Here is a 19,432-nt window from a genome sequence, read left to right on the forward strand (position 1 = left end):
ACTGGTATAACCCCCTATGTGCGTTGATAGTCACAAAATCCCAAGAGGCCTTTTCTAGCTCGAATTGCTGGTAAGCGTGGCTCATGTCAAGTTTCGTATATGTGGTTCCCCCTGCCAGCCTGAAATACAATTCATCAATTTTTGGTGTAGGTGCCTATCAAGTCAGGCTTTAATACTGGAACTATGGCCGCTGCCCATTTGGAAAATTGTAGGGGTTGTAAGACTCCCAACCTCTGCAACCTGTCTAATTCACATTCCACTTTTTCTTGTAAGGCATAGGGGACTGGCCTTCAAGTGTCTGTGGATTGCCCCAGGATCCATGTGAATTTTAGCTTGCAGCCCCTGAACCTTCCCGAGCTCTTCCCTGAAAACAGAGGTATATTTCTGTAATCATTCTTATAGGTCTTTCATTCTGAGCTGAAAAATCTCAGTCCGCTCCAACTTTATTTCCTTAAGCCAGTTCTGACCAAGTAGAGTTGGGCCCTCCCCTGCTACCACTATCGGGGTTGGTTAGCAGACTGGCTTCCATATTGTACTGGAACCTTGCATATGCTTTCTACTCGTATGTTTTCGCCAGTCTATGTCTTTAGTCTAGCATCTGGGTTTTCCAGTTTTAGTGAGTGGCCTCCTCCATTCAGATACTTAAACGTTGTTCCCCTATGACTATTGTGGATGCGCCTGTATCCATCTCCATTCTAAGGGGTTTTCTGTTCACTTCTACTATCACATAGACTGGCTCTGTTTTACCCATTTTTAAGTTGTGTAGCGAGTAAATATCTGACTCTGTTTCTTCTGACTCCTCCATTATAAAAATTTCACGACTTCTGCCTTTTTGTTTGAACTTTGGCCTCAATCTTTCTTTACATTATCACATAATGTACCCATTGCGATGACAGTAGAAACACTCGGTTCTTTTAAATGGTCGTTTGTTTGCAGGCTGTTTGGTTCCAATTCTGCCGTTACTAATGTGGGTTTTATTCGTTAAACCATTGCTTTTTGCTGGTCTGTTAATGGCGGCTGTTTCCCTCCTTTCCGTGGAGCCCAGCGCTTCCGCACCATTTCTAGCCAGTGCCTCCCTCCCGATGTGAAGAACGGCGCCATCTTCCGTTCCCTTGATTTCCTCTGAATCCCTGACTGCGTCTCCATTGTGAGCACCAACCCTAGGACCTTGCTGAAATCCAAATTTGTCTCAGACAGCAACCTTTTTTGAATGGTTTCTTTGTTAATCCCACATGCTAATTGGTCTCTTAACGTGTTGTTAATCGACGTCCTGAACTCTCAGTGCTCTGTCAGTTGTTTTAAGGCTGCTACATAGTAAGCGACTGTCTCTCCAGGGGCGCGACACCTCAAATTGAAATTAAAATACTGCGCTGTTACCGAGGATTTCAGCTGAAAGTGGCTTTTCACAAGATTCACCAACTCATCAAAACTCTTAGAATCTGGGGCATTGGGTGCCAATAGGCTGCAACTTAGGCCATCTGCTTTATTGCCACATGTCAATAAGAGGACCGCCCTCCTCTTCTCCTCCCCCCATATGTCTTTGGCCAAAAAGAAAAGCACGAGGCGTTCAATATAATGTGACCAGTCATCGGTGGTCTGATCAAAGGGTTCGATGCGGCCAAATTGTGGCATATTCGAAGGAAATAATTTCGGCCTCATCGCCAGTTGTTATGTTTTACTATGGGGTCACTTTGCTCGCGAACCGGTTGCACACTTATCAGTCAGCAGGCGAGTCGATTACAATATACGGTAGACACAGAGACCAATATACTATTTATTTACACAAACAACAGAGCATTAACATGATGTGTGCTTTTCCAGCCAGACCCTACTCTAGGCTAACATTAACCCGCCCGCGCTACACAGCTATTGGGTCTTACAGTCATGTGGTCAATCTGCTCACAGTCTCTTTAAGGTGTATTATACCACAGATTACACTAGTCCAGTTCAGTTTCTGGTCAATGGTAACCCCCAGGATGTTGAGAGTGGGGGGTTTAGCGATGGGATGGAACCATTGATGAGGGTATGTGTTGTAGTATGCCTTTAAGGAATATCAGCATGACATCACTAGTAGGGAAATGTGTCATGTGATCCAGTCTTAGTTTCACTTTAGCTTTGAGGAAAACACACACACACAGCTCTGATGTATTCAAGCTTTATACCTATGTATAATTATTCTCGTGTGCTTCATCTTAATAAGCGAACCCACAACATGTTTACCCAATCCCATTTGAGCAGTTAGATATTACATCATTTCAATACAACAATAGTATGGATTCAGCAGCAGACTCCGAAGACAACAAGGATGAAACTGGACTTTGGTGACAGCACAGTAAAAGGACACAAGCAAATGAACAATTGATTTTACATCCTGCCCAAATTTCTTTTCCAATTTCATATTGCTCAGCCAAGCACAGACCTGGATGAAAAAGACCATCATGTGGACAGTGAGTATTCTTGGGTGGCTGAGGTGCCCCCAGTTTTCACTAGTCAACCGCCCATTATTCAGGTGAGAAATGGGTGACCACCCAAAGCCCCCACCTCACCCCCATCCTATTAGCTTATCATGAAAGACACAAGAAATCCACAAGCAAAGAGAAATATACTTTAAAAAAGGGAAATGGGAACATAAACAAAAAGAATAACCAGCACAAAGGGCACTCAATATTTGAATAAATGAATACACAAACTGTTTCATTATTTGGTCAGGATCGCTGCTGGTATCTATACCTTACAACAGATTGCTTATAAATCAGATCAAAAAAGCAACTGACTAACTTTTTTTTCTTACTTCATTTGCTCATACCGCTTACAAGTTATTCTAACCCCCAGTGTCTGCAATAATTCTAATACTGATGATCACTGAGATTACTGTAAATTCATTTCTGTGACTCTGCTTTTGGTATTTTGAGTTGGCAAAATGTTTATAAAATATTGCAATATTTTCTGATATGGTTTCTTGAGTCATTAGTGGTAACTTGGACTTTGGGCAATTGTGTACAATAGGTGATGGCAGATCAGGTGTGTGTGATAATTCTCTTCAATTTTTCAGTGAAGTCAAACAATAAATCGGGAGGGACGTTTATGGGAAGTTTGACCCAATATTGTCCAGTTTAGGCTATTGCCCAAAGTCAGGGTTATCTCCCACCCCTCCCAACCTTCTTTAGCTAGGGGCTCAAGTTGACCATTGGCCAGTGCAATGAGCTCAGCAGCCGCATCATCATAATGTCATCCAATGGGAGCTCCTCCTTTTAAATACAGGAAATGGTAACTTCCTTTTGGCAGGAATATGTAAGAAAGTTAACAGGTCAGTTAAGGATTAGTTTAAAATCTCTGTCTGCTGGAGGAAGCAATTTCAAAGCTGAGATAATTAATGCAAGGTGGTGTCTATGAAGTCAGTGAAGCATTGACAAAACTATGTAAAAATAGTGTATAGCTAGCAAATTACATGAGAAAAATAAAGATGTCTGTGGGTTCTAATATTCTGTATTTATTTGAAATATGTAGAATCATTTGTTTCAACATTCTTGGCAGCATCACCATCAATTCCCAAAGGTTTTTCCCACTGTTCCACCAAATGCAGAGTCTCAATACCCAATAAAGAAAGAACTTGCATTTATATAGCACCTTTCAAGATTTTAGGAGATCCCAAAGCACTTCCAAGCCAATGATGTACTTCTGAACTGTAGTCACTGTTATAATGTAGCAAATTCTGGCAGCCTACTTGTGCACAGCAAACAGGTAATCTGTTGTAGTAGTGATGGTTGAGTGATCAATGATGGCCAGGACACGTGGTGAACTCTCTTGCTCTTCTCCAACCATTGCCATAGGATTTTCTATATTCAGAGAACAGAGAGGGCCTTTGTTTAACCATCTCAGCCAAAAAAACAGCATAACCAATGACACAGCACTTCCTCAGTCTACCCTGAAGTGTTAGATTAGACCACACACACACACACATACATCTCTGGGGTTGAGCTTGAACCCACAGACTTCTGACTCAGAGATGAGAATGTTACCACTGAGCCAAGGTGACATCAAGCCTAACAGTTTGCTTCAAATGAGGGCTCTTGGCCTCCAGAAATGGAGTGAGAGTGAGAGTTCCATTTAATCATAAAGCACAAAAGGAGGCCATTTGACCCATCATACCTGTGCCAGCTCTCTGAGCTAGCTGCCAAAGATTCCTAGTCCCCAGCTCTTTCCATGCAGCAAGTTTTACCTTTTTAAACATATATCTAATTACCTTTTGGAAGTTACTATTGAATCTGCTTCCACCATCCTTTTAGGAAGTTATTCCAGATCATAACAACTCACTTGAGTAAAAAAAATCCTCATCTCTCCACTTTTTTGCCAATGATCTTAAATCTGTATCCTCTGTTTACAGTTCCTCCTGTCAGTGGAAACATTTTCCCTCTATCCATTACCTCAAAATCCCTCATAATTTTTAATATTTCTATTAAATCTTCTCTTAACCTCCTTTGCCCTATTATTATTGTCATCTATTTTTCTACAAATTGTCATTATAATTTAATAGAGATTTTTTTGTTAAGCTCTAATGTTAAATTCAGCAAAAATGGGCTGAAAATACTATTTAGTATTACATTACCGCACTTAGGTCAGCTTCAGTATTTCCAAATGTTTTTCAGAGACCTCTTGTGCCAAGTTTAAAGTCCATTGCTCAGAATTGTAGCTGCAAGCACTGTACAAAAAAGACTGAAGATGATTATGCTTAAAAATTCTTGCCGGCAATATGTGTAATCAAAACTGTGTAGCTTGTAAGGTTTGATCAAGGGCCACAGATCACCAAAAAGGGTCGAGGAGTCACTAGTGGCTTAAAGTGGGTTAATGAGGTGTGACAGCTTGAAATGCAACATCATGAGAATAGCCATAGTACAGGTATGACTGGTGAGAAAGTTTGCCCATCCTCAATCCCATCTGACAGGTTGTTATGACCCTGTACTTGACCCCCAAGTTCTTGGTACGAACTGATTACGATCCAGTAACTGTTTGTTTAAAGTAGACAAAGTTTGAGATTAAAAACACTCGCTAAGAAAGTAAAGTAACTAGATTGCATGGGTTTTGAACAAACAAAAATAATTTTACTGTGCAAGGTCAGAAAGATAAAACAATTTACAATATCTGTCTTATACTCCAACATTCAGGGTTAATATGGGGCAAATGTGAATTAACAGGCAAACTGTGGTCAAACACCCACACTACACGCTAAGTAGCAAATACAATCAAGACAGATCCCACAGATTTCTCAGTGACCCGCCCAGATTTCAGTAAATGCTATGAGTCAACCAATCTCATTGAAATTCTGTCCCTCTCACGAGGGATTCCCGTGTTCACCTTTGAAAATCTAGCCTTGCAATTCTCTCCAAATGTCGCTCCAACTCAGACAGCCTCAACAACAGCCCACCTCATCTCCTGAGACTCCATTCACTTGGATTCCCGAGCCTACACTGCAGCACTAACTCACAAGCACGACTTCAGCTCTTCGGCCGAGGCAGGCAGAACACTACTGCTCCAAAGGAGCACCTTTGCCCCAGTGGTCTGCAGGACACATTCACCAACATTCTGCTGCCTTCTTAGATTTTCAGGACTTCCCCAGAACTTAAAGGTTGCCAACCACAGCCTCTTTTCTGCTTGGAGCATCTTTCTTTGCTCCTCTCTCTTTCTTCTCAACTGGGACCTCTCCCTGTCCCCTCTTCCTGTCCCCTGCTTGAGACTCTTCTCCAATTGTGGTGCTCTGCTCCCGGGTCACATGATCCAGGTTTTTCACGCCATTTTCTTTTTTCTCTTCATGCAGTTAGGCCCATCCTGGGCCCAAAGATCTACAGCCCGTCACATTGCACATGTGAAACTCCAGAGGTTGGTTGGGGCTTGGAGCTCCTGATCTCACCATTCGACGAGGTTTAGATCTCGTAACAAGGTGATGAAGCAGAACAGTTTGATCTTTGTTGCCTGCAGTGATAATCTCTTCTTCTGTTGTCTTTCAAGGTGGTTGAGGCGTTAAGAGGTCCACTTTGGGGACCTCTGCCTAAATTTCCCCTTCTTGACTGCTCCCTTTATATACCTTACATTAGGGGCCAGTGGACACCTCACATCAATCATTCTTTTAATGGCTTTAGCCATTCAACTCTCCAGTTTCTAGGGAATAGATACCCATGGCAGACTCCTCCTATCCCAGTCTCCAGTCCCATGAGTTCTTTCCTTAACTTATCTCTGGTACGAACATCGTGTTACCTGCTTTCAGACACTTTGCTTACGTATGCAGATCATGAGGCTCCCTCTTATCAGGCCCAGCCATGCTTACACAAAGCCCTGTTTCTGCATTATGTCCTTGGCCAGATAACCGGCCCTTGTAAGAAACCTTATTTATCATGACTAACACTGTTCTGTGTTGGCTGATGCAGATTATTGGGGAACTCTTAAGCAGAGAAAGAGAGAGAAAGAGGCCTATTTCAATACATTCAATTTCTTAACATTTTATAAGAATTTTATAATAATTATTGTTTTTTTTATTTTATAATTTTATACCACCATTCCTTACAAGCTGAAAGAGAAATGTTTGGGGCCGAAGACTATTCTGACAGAGAATGGGTGAATGAAAGTTAATGTGTAGCAACTCAAAACAGACATTAGATATTCTAGGCTGGAAAGCTAGTGGGTGAAGGATAGTACTGGAGCCAATCTTTATTCAGTATTACATTTACTTACAGAGTGAAACATTACAAGCATACACCTGCACACCCAACCACACCACAGTTTCAGTAAGTGTTTCTTTATATGTGCTCAAGTGAAACCTGAATTAATACCCTCCACCTGCACAGAATTAAACACAACTGGTATACAATTAACATTACGTCACAGTGTAGCTCACGGCACCAAACACCAGGGAAATTCATTGATGCAGTAACCATTTTTTAACCATTAAACCGGCACCTTGGCATCCAATATGGTGGTTGTGTGCACACACATTCCACACTAGGAGTGCACTGCCCACCATATTGAGAATTGCTGAATATGAATATAGGCGTCTAGGGCCCACGCCTGCAATATCGGACATAATGTCCATTTCTGTGCTTCTTCCCAAAGTTAGTCTGCCCTGAACAAAGCTGGTGATTTAAAGGGACTGCTGGGGGTCGCAAGCTAAAAGGGAAGTTCTTAAAAAAAATACTTACCAGAATTTGAAGCCTTGAGAAACAAGAGTTATTTTCCTGGTTCTATGATAGTCTGTAGGCCATTGCCATTCCCAATCAACTTCCCAATCACCTCCATCCACTCCCATTCTCCCCCTCCCCCCACCACATCCTCAATGCAGTTACCTGAAACTTAAGTCCTCTTTGCCAATGAGGTACCTGGGCTACATATCAGGCATTTGCAGCTTGTCAGTCTCATTGAAAGAAGACCCGACCGAGCCCAATAACAAGCGTACCCCAGGTCCACTGTTCTGTGCAGGGATTATTCCCTGCATCCATTTCACACAAAGCAGTCAGCGCTATTCAATTTCACTGCACTCTCCAGTGTAACTCTAGAGGGCCATGTCAAATATTATTCATTCATAATTTCTTTCAGTTACTTTTTCAGTCCCATTTATGGATTTTTAGTTAGCAGAACTTACTATAGATGATTACACCTTGTATATTTGCAGCAGAATAGTTTCAACCTTGCGAAGATTTGACACTTCCATATTTTAACATTGGTTCATTTACATATTAGCATATAAATTTCAAAGCCAAATGACAGGTAGCAACCGGGGACCAAGTACATTTACTGCTGGTGCCACAGGTGTTAATACAGTACAAAGATTACAGTAAGTTAATGAAAGCGAGCAAACACTTGGGCCCTGAATTTCTTTGGGGTTCTCCTGATCTATGAGAGAGCAGTGGAACCCCTGGACCACTTTTAACAGTTTCTCTAGGGGCGTTTTTAGCTGTTTCTCTGGGGGTGTAGCTTGGAGGGGAACTTCCAGGTGGTGGTGTTTCCGTCTATCTGCTGCCCTTGACCTTCTAGGTGATAGAGGTTGCAGGGTTTGGAAGGTGCTGTCGAGTGAGCTGCTAAGTTGAGTTGCTGCAGTGCATCTTGTAGATGGTACACACTGCCACTGTGCATCGGTGGTGGAGGGAGTGAATTTTTAAGATGATGGATGCAGTGCTGATGAAGCAGGGCTGCTTTGTCCTGGATGGTGTCAAGCTTCTTGAGTGTTGTGGGAGCTGCACTCATCCAGGCAAGTGGGGAATATTCCATCACACTCCCGATTTGTGCTTCGTAGATGATGGACAGGCTTTGGGGAGTCAGGAGGTGAGTTACTCATCACACGATTCCTAGCCTCTGACTTGCTCTTGTAGCCACAGTATTTATATGGCTAATCCAGTTCAATTTCTGATCAATAGTAACCCCCAGGATGTTGATATTGGGGGATTCAGTGATGGTAATGTCATTGAATGTCAAAGGCAATGGTTAGATTATCTCTTGTTGGAGATGGCCATTGCCTGGTGCTTGTGTGGTGTGAATGTTACTTGCCACTCATCAGCCCAAGCCTGGATATTGTCCAGGTCTTGCTGCATTTGGACATGGACTGCTTCAGTATCTGAGGAGTCATGAATGGTGCTGAACATTGCGCAATCATCAGCGAACATCCCCACATCTGACCTTATGATAGAGGGAAGGCCATTGACGAAGCAGCTGAAGGTGGTTGGGCCGAGGATATTAATATTCTGTAATCATGCAGATAATGCCACAGATACAGTGCAGGGCTCCCCCTGGTGTTCAACCTTAACTGCAAACTCAATAGAGCACCCATCGTTTCATCAAGGCCACAGTTCCATTTCTCAAACTTCAGCGGCTGCTTTCACAGGAGGATGTTTGAATAAATATCAGATCCAAGGGGTGATTTCTGTGTCAGCCTGTACGTACTGCACTGAACATGAATGAACCCATTTCATTTTGTTGTCAGAGTGTGGATATTGTGGTCTGTGTTTGAACACACATCTCAGAGCTGAAGCTAAGCACATTTATATAAATATATGTATAGTGTATATAGTCATTGTGTGAGTTCCTAGACTGTTTAGAAATCATGTGATCCCTACATGAAAATTTTCTACTGGAAAAGCAGACAAATGATATAAGACCAATACATAAATAAGGTTATTAAATTACATCAGGTACTGAGGCTGGTTGTGGTATTGCTGTAACATAGATTAGCCAGCTCAGCACTGACTGGGGATGTGACTTATTTATTTGGATCAGTTACTCACTGTAAACACTAACTGAGAACCCATAGAAAAATATATATGCAAAAAAAACTATATGAGGATAATTATCTGAGTTATTGTACTTGTTGATATAACGGAAAGTGAAATCTGTTGTTTTCAGTTAATTATTATGATATTATGACATTTGGTCCGAGTCAAATTGCTCCCTGATGGCTATGAGCTACAGGTTGGTCTGCTCCCATTTTTGGGCACAGGGGTTGTGATTCGCACCCCTGTTCCCATTGAGGCAAGTGGCATGTCAACTTCATACTACCTCAGCATTTCCATGGTTACAGTGAGCAGCTGAGCACAACCAGCACTGCTGCCTAGCTGTATGATCGACAGGAGGCTTAACAGCATGCAAGGCCAGCACATGTTCCAACCTAGCCTTCAGATCTTAAAGGCAGTCAGTCATCTTAAAGAGAACCCCTTTAAGCTGAATCAAAGCAGGCTGCTACTGACTGTCGGTGCTGCAATTCTACACAAGAGGAATGGAACACCAGGGCAGGGAGAGAACTCTGTGCTTCACTGATGTGGTGCTTAAGGTTCTGGTCCTGGAGATGGACAGGATGAGAGAGGCCATAATTTTGTTGGGTGGGTGGTGCGGGGTGGAAGGCCCTGAATAAATACCCTATCAGAGAATGGGAACAGGTGACCAGGGAGATCAACTCCCGACATCTGTCCATGAGAACCTGGCACCAGGGCTATGAGGAGTTCAATGATCTCACATGGGTAGTCAAGGTCAGTGAATGCATCTTCACATAACATCTCCTATCCAGTGCACCACTAACCTCTAATGCTGTTCGTGCACCATTTCCCCTTCACTCATCCACAGCAAACTCTAGCACTCAGGAAACACACCTAAAATTGATACTCCACCTTACTCTAACTTGCCTGCCAATGCTGCCAGCCTCACACCCACACCCCTCTGCCCAAACAAACCTCCAGCTATTCAGCTCTGGCAGGAGCATTGCCCAAACATGGTGCCTGTTATGACCCAGCAGTTGGTAAAACTGAATTATTTAAAAATCCCAGAGGAAAACATTAAAAAACTGTCATAACCAATCATTTCAAGTGTTATGCTTGAGATGCGACTCTAAGTTCAGGAATCAGGCCATTAGTTCTCGAGGTTTTACATTAAACTAATTGAAACATTTTATTAATTACACAGGTTAAAATATATACACATGGCTAGAGATTACTACTATCATAACTTTTAATAAATTCCCAAACTAATCTCCATTAAGGCAACAGCAACCCATAGACTTAACCAAACACCAGGCAAAGCATTTTCACCTAACGGATTCAGAATGAGGTTCCTTTCACTGTGGAGCCAGTTGGAGGCTTGCAGCTGCCTTTTGATCTCACATTGCCTCTGCCTGCACACCCAAAAACTACTGAAGTTATACCTACCACCACTGATTGAATTCAAATTCCCATTGTCTCACCATTCTCTTTGAACTTCACCTTTTAACAATGAAACCCCTTTCATAATATCAATTTTATTAGTAATGTAAACATATGGCTTGGTAGCTGCTAGAAAGGCATCAAGTTTTCACCCCACTTCTGAATGCTCTATTCAAAAAATGCAAATGCACACTATCTTTCTGTTTACATCTCAGACTAGTACATCAAAGCACCCAGACTAGCTGGCTTTAATCCAATTAAGACACACCTGCAGGCTAAATATCTATTTTAAAAGAAAAATATTTTCCAAACTATTATATACATTAATAGCTTCATGACAGTGCCACTCAATCATTGACGTTCTGCCCTCTCTCTTACAGGACACAATAGAAGGGAGCAGCAGAGAACTGACAGGGACCAGACGCACTTTCATCCCCTGTGCTTGACAGAGGAGACCATTAGACAGGATGTGGCAAAGCCCATAGCATCTGGCATCAACGAGGACATTCATGATGACGGTATGTCCCTGCCTCCTGAATCTCACCCTGCTATCTGACATGATGTGTAAGCTGTAGATGGTGTGACCATGGAGCCCTTGCTTCCCACCCCACCTTGCTCCAGCGACCCAATGCTTTCTGCTTTCAGATACCCACCTGCCAGCCAGAGCAAACCCAGGGGGAAGAGGCAGAGCCACATCACACACTGATGAGAAGGCTCTGTCACCTGATCTGACACTGACAGCCACCAGCTCAGATTCAGGGTCAGCACGCGCTGAATCCTGAACACAAGCGACCTGCAGCCATGCCAGGGGGAAAGGGTAGTGACTATGCCAGCTCGCTCGAGGGCAAAGTTGCAGATGAGTTCTGTTACAGGGAACTCAGGTGAGGACTCTGATGGGGCAGCCTACAGGAGAACACTGATGAGCATGCAGACTGAGATGCTTGGTACATTAGCAGGCCTGCCACAGAGCCTGCTTTCACTGTCCTGGAGCATCGAGGAGTCCGGCACCAACTTGGCACAGGGCATTGCGCAAAGCTTGGGGCCCATTCTGTTCATAAGTGGTGGTCAACTTCATGACAGCACTCAGCCATGATACAGAGTCTACTGGTTGGTGTCTCAACTCCCTCTGCAGCACAGGCAGAATCAATGCAATGTCTCAGAGCTGTATCAGTGTGCATCATTAATCAGCATTCTCCCTGAGCTCTCCAGGCATCCAAAGTGTTGCTTCAGCATGCTGCTGATCTGCTCTGCGATGTTCCTGGTGGTGCCATGGCTTGAGATGTACATTGTTATCCTCGCCTGGTCAGTTGGGAAAGGGTGAGCCATTAGCCACCTGTACTTTGCCCTCAAGAAGCCACCCTCTGCCTCTCTGTGGAGGCCCAAAGACAAAGGAATATCAGAATTCCTCATAATGAAGGCACCTTGGCTGCTGTCAGGGTAGCTGCCATTCACCAACACTGTGCATGCTCAAACACCAACTGCACATTGCTGGAATGGCAGCTGTTGTGGTTGCTGTACCTATCCCCATTGACCCCACAGGCCCACAGCACCAGCGGTGCAGTCAATGGCAACTCTGTAAATCATCTACAAAATACACCGCAGTATTCCAGGAAGTAAGTCAAAAGCACTTTAGTTGGTGATTGGTCCTTTAATGAATGCTGGTGAGGGCTCCTTAATGCTGTTGAATGTTTGTTCAGCTGAGTATTTAGCGCTGATGTTCAGACATAAACAGACCAATTGTTAACCAGATGTAAAATGTGATGGAACAACTCTCTGATGCTAGGAAAATGCTCCTAATGACCTTCTCATGCTTCTGACACACACATGGCTCTCTTGCACAGGCACCTTTCCAGCAGTAAGGTGCCATGTGGGCAGTGGCCAGAATCATGGCCTGGGTCATTGTCGGTCTTCGGGGCTTTTGTGGCTGCACTAAGAAGTTGATTTCGTGGCCTTCATCTCCCCGGTAATGTAGGTGGTATTGGGACCTTTTAGTGCAGTGTATGTACATTTGGATTCTGTAATCACCATAGACCAATACTTAATTGGAGGAGGTTTGGAATGGCAGAAACAAAATGCACAGTTAAATGCTGCATCATAAATGCAAATTCAACTGTCACCCTGCAGAAAATACTGAAAATGCTCAACGTGTGCAGGCAGTATCTGTGGAGCGAGGAGGGCAGGATTAACAGGGCAGGCTGATGGGTTTCGTTAGAACTCTACTATTTAACAGCTCTTTAGAGAAGACTTAATGAAATGAAATGAAAAAATCCACCAAACTTGACAATAATTCCAGCCTTGTGAAATACCAGGTATTTCAAGTGACAGATGAGAGAGTATTACACGAGCTCTGAGTGTTTTCCCTTTGTGTCGACTGTGCACTGCAGTGGTTTATTGAAACCAGGCTGTGAATGTTGCTCAGTAAGGTGCCACCCAGTGGCAGATTGTCAGATTCGCAGTCAGCTTTGCCTCCTTTTAAATATTGTATTCTGGAAAAGCGAATGGGCAACTTCTGTGTTTAAGGCATTGTAGACAAACTCATTTTTCCCTGGAGAATGATGTTTGACCCTCAGTACTGAGATTTGGATGAGTTCCTGGCAGTTTACTGAGCTGATGTTTTTAGGGCTGATTCCTCGCTAAGCAGAGCTGCATTAAGTTATCGGTGTGTGGAATGCACTGCCAACATGTACAATCAAACTGAATCCACGAGGTTACAGCACTCCTTTGCTTGTGGACCAGGAGGAGCAGGAGTGTTTCCCTGGCCCAAAAGGCTTACCCGCTTCCAGCTCCACTTTCGCCAAGGCTCCTTAGACAGCACCTTCCAAACCTGCAACCACTACCATATAGAAGGACAAGGGCAGCAGACACATGGGAACACCACCACCTGGAAGTTCCCCTCCAAATCACTCACTATTCTGACTTGGAAATATATCGCTGTTCCTTCACTGTCACTGGGTCAAAATCCTGGAACTTCCTCCCTAACAGCACTGTGGGTGTACTTACACCACAGGGACCACAGCGTTTCAAGAAGGCAGCTCACCACCACCTTCTCAAGGGCAAATAGGGATGGACAGTAAATGCTGGCCTAGCCAGCGATGCCCTCATCCTTACGTCATTGACCACCATCTCATACCCTGAGCACCATCCAATTCCCTCTCACCATTTTGCACTCACACCACTACCTTTCCCCCTCTGTCCATCTCCCATCACCACTGGCCGCTCCCCCATTGCAATCGCTCCCCACCTCCCTTTCTGCTCTCTGCTCAGATGTGTCCTTGTGCTGCAGACATTCCCATCCAGCAGACAGCCTGTAAATCAGGGTGAGAAACCAGCAGAGAAAATGTAAAAGACATCTGTAGGCCACCCACCAACTCCACACTGCCAGAATTCCTGTGCATAACCCCTCACCCCACCCCTAAACACAGATATTGGTGCCAATGTTTACATACAAACATATGAAAAGATCAGGAAAGGTCCACACACATGCTCCATCCACGTGCAATGGGTGAAATCTTGTTTGCCCATTCACCCTCCCACCCAGTGAGAACTTTGGTAGCAGGGGGACATTTAATCAGTTGGGAGTGTGGCAGGTGGGGACCCCATCACCTTCCCACCTTCACCCCAATTATGTCTGTGGCAGCTAGGCCCGTGAATCACCTACCCAGCTCAATGAGGCCCTGCAGGCAGGGGTTGATGATGGCATAGTGGTAGTATCACTGGACTAGTAATCCCAAGGCCCAGGTTATTGCACTGGGGACGTAGGTTCAAATCCCATCAAGGCACCTGGTGGAATTTAAATTCAATTAATAAATCTGAACTATGAAGCTAGTTTCAGTAATGGTGACCATGAAACTATCATCAATTGTTCTTAAAAACCCATCTGGTTCACTAATGTCCCCTTAGGGAAGGAAATCTGCTGTCCTTGCCTGTTCTGGACTACATGTTGTTCCAGGCCCACAGCAATGGGGTTGCCTCTGAAATGACCTTCAAGGGCAATGAGGGATGGGCAAGAGCTGCTGGCCTTGCCAGCAACACCCACACCCCATGAAAGGATAAAGAAAAAAACAAAATTAATGCTCACTTAAGAGCCTCATCCCTCCACTTCTGGTATTAACTCAGCAGCTGATGGGGGGCTCACCATACAGAGAGAACTTGCATTTTTGCTTGGGGGTTCCCAGGGCAGTGGGCATCAGGGGTGGGGCCTGATCAAGGGGCCTGGCATTGGGAAGGAGGAGGCCTGCTATGTGCCATCTTCCCTGTCCTTGCTGCCACCACCCCCTCCCATGTGACCCCTAATCCCGTGAACCCCTTTCCCATCATTCACCTGTGCCTGGGTCTCTTAGCACTCTGAGGCCTTGGGTGGGTGTCGTACCAGCAGCAGCCACCACCTGCCCAGTGACGCTGTTGAGTGCTAAAGAGCTGACAGGCTCTGATTCGCCAGCAGCTCTCAGCAGGCATCACGTCCGTCCCCAGGGTCCTTGACCCAGGGGATGACCCACTGCTGGCCTGTCAAGTGCCTGATTGGCACATGATGCATTGGGCATTGGGCCTTCCTGAAAAGAGGCAACATGGGGGTCTCACCCACTCTCCAGCTAGCGGCTGAGACTCATATCGTATCCACAAGATTCTGCGTGGGACACTTTACTCTGACATGGAGCAAATTGCAGCACACAATGATTGTAGTTCACAGGTTACTGTATAGACATTTCAATGGTGGATGTTTAGGCTATGGTATATAGTGGTAATATTACAGGACTAGTAACCAGTGCTCAGATCAGCAAGAAGTGGACCTGGAAAATCTCAAAAAGTGCAATAGCCCAAATGCTTGAGCCAAACAACATTGACCGAACTACATCATGTATCTTAATAATCAGAGAATGATACACCTCAAAAGGAACTCATTTGGCCAATTAGACACAATATTCCATCTGAAGTCTAGCCAATGATTTTATTCAGATTTAGCAAACTCGCTTGATTTCGGACTCCATGTCTCTAACATTAAAGCCAAGGATTCTGGTTGTTTTTCCTTTAAACAGCCTTTGACACCTTCAAACTTCTGTGTATGTGAAATCCCAGGTCTCTATTCCTGCCCCTGCTTTGCAATTGCACCATCTGCTTTATGTTGCCTCTCTTCATTCTGAGGATTAGGGACAGGCATTTTATCTCATTGTGCTACGGAACATATTGGCCCAGAAATTCCAATCTCTGGATGGTCGTACCCCAGGGTTGCTCCCCAATATGTGCTGGGGGACCCCTCAGAAGCCCAACTATATGGGAATTGCCCAGGAAGTTTGGATTTCCAATGGGCAATTCTCCTGAGTCTGGAAGCCTCTGAACCTCTGAGTTAGAGTCAGAGACTTCGGATGGTTCTGACTCACTTACCAGAATAGTTACCCAGGAAAATTTTGAAGAATTAAAACGAGTTCTAACTGTAACAATACTACTGACACTGACTCCCCACTAGACCCTCTGACTACCTCCCCGACCTGACTACTCCCCTGACCACCCAACTACCCTCCAGAACCCCCCAACTAGCTCCCCGACCTAACTAATCTCCCCACAACCACCCGACTACCCCTTTGACCTGACTAACCCACCAACCACTCAACTCCCCCAGGACCCCCACCACCCAACTACCCTCTGAACACCCAGACCCACCCACCTGCCACCCTACCCACCCACCTGCTGCCCTACCCGCTCACCCACCTTCCATCCTCCCCACCACACCCACCTGCCACCCCACCCCTTCACCCTCCCACCTGCCATCCCACTCCTTTACACACCCACCTACCACCCTACCCCCTCACTCACTTACCTGCCACACCACCCCCTTATCCACCTGCCACACTACCCCCTCGGCCTCCTACCTTACACATCTACCATCTCTGTAGCTTCTCAAAGTACCTTTAGGACTTTTAAACTCTCTACTTACCGGAATACAGCAGCTGGTGCTGTAAAAATGGGGCATGGTTTGGCTTCCCCTGACAATCTGCCCCCTTCAGTCTTGTAAAATTGAACCAGTGGTTTCAGCCCAATAAATAAATAAAGTCACAGGGGCATTAGCATCTCTTTAAAGATAACAATGTCCCTGCTGGTTTCTGAAGGTTAGAAATTCCTCTGGTATGAGTCATAACCATAGAACCATAGAACAATACAGCACAGAAAACAGGCCACTCGGCCCTTCTAGTCTGTGCCGAAATATTATTCCGCTAATCCCATTGACCTGCACCCAGTCCATAACCCTCCAGACCTCTCCCATCCATGTATCTATCCAATTTATTCTTAAAACTTAAGAGTGAGCCCGCATTTACGTAGGATGGCAGCTCGTTCCACACTCTCACCACTCTCTGAGTGAAGAAGTTCCCCCTAATGTTACCCCTAAACCTTTCCCCTTTCACCCTAAAGCCATGTCCTCTCGTGTTTATCTCTCCTGATCTAAGTGGAAAGAGCCTACTCGCATTTACTCTGTCTATACCCCTCATAATTTTGTAAACTTCTATCAAATCTCCCCTCATCCTTCTATACTCCAAGGAATAAAGTCCTAACCTGTTTAATCTTTCCCTGTAACTCAACTCCTTAAGACCCGGCAACATCCTAGTAAATCTTCTCTGCACTCTTTCAATCTTACTGATATCCTTCCTGTAGTTAGGCGACCAGAACTGCACACAATACTCCAAAGTTGGCCTCACCAATGTCCTATACAACCTCACCATAACATCCCAACTCCTATACTCAATACTTTGATTTATGAAGGCCAGTATGCCAAAAGCTTTCTTTATAACCCTGTCTACCTGTGATGCCACTTTCAGGGAATTATGTATCTGAACTCCCAGATCCCTTTGTTCCTCCGCACTCCTCAGTGCCCTACCATTTACTGTATACGTCCTACCTTGGTTTGTCCTTCCAAAATGCAACACCTCACACTTTTCCGCATTAAATTCCATCTGCCATTTTCTGGCCCATTTTTCCAGTTGGTCCAGATCCCTCTGCAAGCTTTGAAAGCCTTCCTCGCTGTCCACAATGCCTCCAATCTTAGTGAAATCAGCAAACTTGCTGATCCAATTTACCACATTATCATCCAAATCATTGATATAGACAACAAACAACAATGGTCCCAGCACAAATCCCTGAGGCACACCACTAGTCACAGACCTCCAGTCTGAGAAGCAATCATCCACTACCACTCTCTGTCTTCTCCCACACAGCCAATTTCGAATCCAGTTTACAATCTCTCCATGGATACCAAGTGCCTGAACCTTCTGAACTAACCTCCCATGTGGGACCTTGTCAAAGGCCTTACTAAAGTCCATGTAGACAACATCCACAGCCTTTCCTTCATCTACTTTCTTGGTAACCGCCTCGAAAAACTCTACAAGGTTCGTTAAACACGACCTACCACGCACAAAGCCATGGTGACTATCCTTAATCAGCCCTTGGCTGTCCAAATAATTATATATCCGATCTCTCAGAACACCTTACAATAATTTACCTACTACTGACATCAGGCTCACTGGCCTGTAATTACCTGGTTTATTTTTGGAGCTTTTTAAACAACGGAACAACATGAGCTACCCTCCAATCCTCCGGCACCTCACCGGTGGCTAAGGACATTTTAAATATTTCTGCCAGGGCCCCTGCAATTTCTACACTAGTCTCCCTCAAGGTCCGAGGGAATATCATGTCAGGCCCGGGAAATTTATCTACCTTTATTCGCTGTAAGGCAGCAATCACCTCCTCCTCTTTAATCTCTATATGTTCCATGACACTACTGCTTGTTTCCCTTCCTTCCTTATACACTATGCCAGTTTCCTGAGTAAATACTGATGCAAAAAAACTGTTTAAGATCTCCCCCATCTTGTGAGGCTCCACACATAGATGACCACTCTGATCTTCAAGGGGACCAATTGTGTCCCTTACTATCCTTTTACTTTTAATATACTTGTAGAAACCCTTCGGGTTTACCTTCACATTATCTGCCAAAGCAATCTCATGTCTCCTTTTTGCCTTCCTGATTTCCTTCTTTAGTATTTTCTTACATTTTCTAAACTCTACAAGTACCTTATTTGCTCCTTGTTGCCTATACCTGCTATACACCTCTCTTCTTCTTAACCAGATCGCCAATATCCCTTGAAAACCAAGGTTCCCTATGCCTGTTAACTTTGCCTTTAATCTTGACAGGAACATGCAAACTCTGCACTCTCAAAATTTCGCCTTTGAATGCCTTCCACTTACTGAACACATCCTTGCCAGAAAACAACTTATCCCAATCCACTCTTCCTAGATCCTTTCTCATTTCCACAAAATTGGCCTACTCCAATTTAGAATCTCAACTCGAGGACCAGACCTATCCTTATCCATAATTAACTTAAAACTAATGACATTGTGGTCACTGGACCCAAAATGTTCGCCTACACATACTTCTGTCACCTGACCTGTCTGGTTCCCTAATAGGAGATCAAGTATTGCATCCTCTCTCGTTGGTACCTCTATACATTGATTTAGAAAACTTTCCTGAACACATTTGACAAACTCCAAGCCATCCAGCCCTTTTACAGTGTGGGAGTCCCAGTTAATATGTGGAAAGTTAAAATCTCCTACTATCACAACTTTCTGTTTCTTACATCGGTCTGCTATCTCTTTACAGATTTGCTCCTCCAATTCTCTCTGACTATTGGGCGGTCTGTAATACAACCCTATTAGTGTGGTCACACCTTTCCCGTTCCTCAGCTCCACCCATATGGCCTCTGTAGACGAGCCCTCCGGGCTGT

General features: G+C 44.5%; 1 long non-coding RNA gene across 1 annotated transcript in view; it reads left to right on the forward strand.

Moving 5' to 3' along the window:
* LOC144691210 (uncharacterized) overlaps positions 1-19,432 on the forward strand; it is a 98,428-nt gene that overhangs the window by 77,106 nt on the left and 1,890 nt on the right. The window contains exon 2 of the long non-coding RNA XR_013579061.1: positions 11,048-11,185. This is a non-coding gene — a long non-coding RNA (uncharacterized LOC144691210). The remainder of the gene's footprint in view (positions 1-11,047; positions 11,186-19,432) is intronic.

Source organism: Cetorhinus maximus, chromosome 15, assembly GCF_964194155.1.
Source record: "Cetorhinus maximus chromosome 15, sCetMax3.hap1.1, whole genome shotgun sequence".
NCBI classification, from domain to species: Eukaryota; Metazoa; Chordata; class Chondrichthyes; order Lamniformes; family Cetorhinidae; genus Cetorhinus; species Cetorhinus maximus.